Consider the following 3518-nt stretch of genomic DNA (forward strand, 5'->3'; position numbering starts at 1 on the left):
TTAGTGAAACCAGGGTAGTATTGTCATTGTTGGTGTTTGTTTTTCTTTTGCATGTCTATTACTACTAGTACCATTATATATTTCATATACTTAGCAATAAATAACCTTTATAGTCAAACTGGTAGTAACTGGGTATATTTTTCCTTCTCTGCTTCTCTTTCTTTCTGTGCTCTGCAGCAACGCTTCTTTAACCTAAGCTAAAGATCTCTGTGAAGCCCAAAAATACTGTGGGGTCTGCTCATCCAGAGGCCAAAGATTGGGACGTGCTGAGTTTGAAACACATAAGGGGATCAGCTTGTATAGGCTGATTGACCCAGTTTGACTCAGACGTGCCCTTATGAACTGAATGCTGGCCCATGAGGGTGTCAGCTGGACACCCAGCCGGATTCAGAGGGATTCTGTTTACCTGTGTGCTTGTGTCTGACTGCATTTTATTGTTGCTCTTATGAACTGATTCTTGGCATATGAGGGTGTCAGCCTGTCCATGCTGATCCACCCGGCTAGGTCAGGCGTGTCACGTTAATTTGTGTGTGTTTGTGTGTATGACTGATTTGGTGACTGGAGGAACCCAGTCCCATTAAAATTGAGTCCTGCAAGATAGCTCCATTGGGGGTGAGGGCTTGCAGAAGGGAGAGATACAGCTCCGTATAGTAACACAAGCAGCACATTGACAGAAGCACCAAGACCCTAGAAAATATCCCTAATAAATGAGCACACCCCAAAGTAATGGGCAAATCTGGTAACAAAGGGGAAGAAAAATTTGTGGCTTTAACCCACCTAGATGTTATAGGAAAAGAGCATGGTAGTATTAATAAAGGCACAGGGTGGACAATAGGGCTGTGCAAGGCTTTGTACCGCGCTTCAGATCTGGAGAAGATTCAGACTCTTCAGATGCCAAAGCAGCATGTCTGGATCGAAGTGCTGGCTTCTTTAGGCTTTCCAAAGCAGTTTGGAGCTTCCGAAGCACTTCGGAAAAGCTTCGGAGCTGCTTCATAGATCTGGCCATAGGGTATAATGGGGAATCAATGAAATATCTATAACTTTGTTGTTTTTTGTCTAATTTGGATGAAACTTGCAGGGGTGGTAGCCTCTGCTGAGAGCATGCAGCACCCACCCCTGCAGTTTTCAGCCCACTGCGCCTTAACACACACAGGGTTATCTGTCACAAGTTTTGCCTGTCAGCAGCTTGAGGTGCAGTTCCCCCCAAACCCCTGCACCTATCTCCTTGAAACTTGGCAGGCTTTGTGGCCTCACCAGGGGCTACCATCCCTGCAGTTTTGACCCCACTGTGGCTTAACACATACACGCGACATGAGTTCTGCTTTCAAGAATTTGGGGTGCAGTTCCCACCAAACCCATGGACCTATATCTTGAAACTTGGCAGGCTTTGTGGCCTCACCAGGGGCCACCACTCCTGCAAGTTTCATCCAAATCAGACAAAAAACAACAAAGTTATAGATATTTGATTCCCCATTATACCCTATGACCAGATCTCCGAAGCGGGAAATCGATCCGGAGCTCTGGATTGGATCCCTGGCATCCAAATCGGCCGGATCCAAAGCTGAATCAAATAGCTGCCAACTTGCACAGGCCTAGTGGATAACACAGGGGGAATTCCCACAGAGCAGTCCACAGGCACACTCTCCCTGAACTAGGAAACTAGCCATAAAAGGACTGTTAGTCTTTGTGCTATTACTGCACTAGAGCTGGTGGGGGGAAAAGGATTTCCCTTCTCAAGAAGAATTCAAATTTCATTTTCCTTTAAATAAAAAATAAAAAAAGAACAATAACAAAAAAACCCTGAAACTTTCCCTGCCAAACTGAATTTTCAGCAAATGTTGTTTCAGCTTTCTCAGAGTATTCCCTTATAATAAAACCAATATTTCATTCTACTTTTGACTTTTTCTTTTTATAAGCCAGTGTTTAGAATGGAAAATACTTGGTTTTGTTTTCTTTCATTTTCTCACTGAAAGACTTCCGTAAAAAAATCTGGATTTTAAACCAAATAGTGTTTTCCAATGGGGAGGAACCATCCTGTCATATTTGACCAACTCCACCTGTTCCTGTAAACAGGCTCACTAAGGCCCTACAAAGGTCTTGTCTTGTCTGCTTGGAGAAGAAGCCAGGAGTAGCTGATGAGAAAAAGCTGTTTAGCAAAAATTGTTGCACCCTAGCTCCCTGTCCAGACTCTTATGCCTTGTCAAAGATGCCTTTGTGTGATTCAGTTTCATGCATGTTGACAGTGGATTAATCTAGATCACACATAAGCATGGAATAACAGGGGGTTAGTACAGAGCAGCTCTTGCCCTCCAAGTTCACACCCGCAGTATTTTGTAATTACTTCCCTATGTAGACAGGGAACTCAACATTGCAATTGGCTGAGTTCTCCAACAATAAAAACAACCTGTGGATGGATACCCTGCAGAAGCCAGAGGTTAACCCATGGCCTAGTAGTTTTTTCAGACTAAGGCTCCAATGTAGTGCCATTTAATTCATTATTAGGCAGTGTGGTGCAGGAGACAGGGAGTTAGGAGACTGGAAAGAAACTGGGGGGACACGTGGTTTCCTGACACCCAGCCCTATCCCATGTACTCTGCTGAGTGTATTAGTCTGGTGTTTTAGAGAGTCATAAAATAGGCCTTGGAAAGAGAATTGCCTTACAGGCATAATATAGCAGTAGCCAGGCATGGGTGCTGGAGGAATAGGAAGGGGGGCTATGAATAGAAAAAAGGTCTTCTTGGGCATCATACTTATTTCATACACAGGCTTTGAGGGAGGGTATTGAAGATGCAATTTCCAGGTTATATTTGGAGTAATAGTGTTTAAGGCAGGCGGAATCACAGGGTCTGTTTCAGTAGGCCAGGGTGATTAGTGTGGTGACAGGACATGGACAGAGGGATTACTGACTCCTTTCTAGGACAATCTTGCCACTTTCTTCAGAAGCAGAGAGGAACTTCTTAATCAAAGCTGAACAAGAAGGCCAGGGAGAAAACAGTTCCCTAGAAATCCCACTGTCTTTTTAAGTCATCCAGCAGGCTGTTGAGCACTACTCAACCAGCTCCTTGAGTACCCTGGGTACTCCTGGGTACTTTCCAGGAGGACAAAGCCAACTTTGACAAGCTCAGGAGGCTTGTCAGTGAGGCCCTAAGGGACCGTGACCACAGGGAGAGGGGAGTTCAAGAGGAGTGGTTGCTCCTCAAGGGAGCGATCCTCAATGCACAAACTAAGTCTATTCCATCTCGGAGGAAAGGCAGCAAGAGGGCACAGCAGCCCCCCTGGCTCTCCAGGGACCTAGCAGACCTCCTGAGGCTAAAAAGAAAGGCCTACAAAGGGCGGAGGATGGGAGTCACCTCCAAGGAGGATTATTCTGCACTGGTCTGGTCCTGTAGGGAGCAGACCAGGAAAGCCAAGGCTGCAACTGAACTCCAGCTAGCTTTGAGCATCAAGGACAATAAGAAGTCCTTTTTCAGATATGTGGGGAGCCGGAGGAAAAGCAGGGGCAACATTGGACCCCTGCT

The sequence above is a fragment of the Alligator sinensis genome, unplaced genomic scaffold (assembly GCF_000455745.1).
Source record: "Alligator sinensis unplaced genomic scaffold, ASM45574v1 scaffold327_1, whole genome shotgun sequence".
Lineage (NCBI taxonomy): Eukaryota > Metazoa > Chordata > Crocodylia > Alligatoridae > Alligator > Alligator sinensis.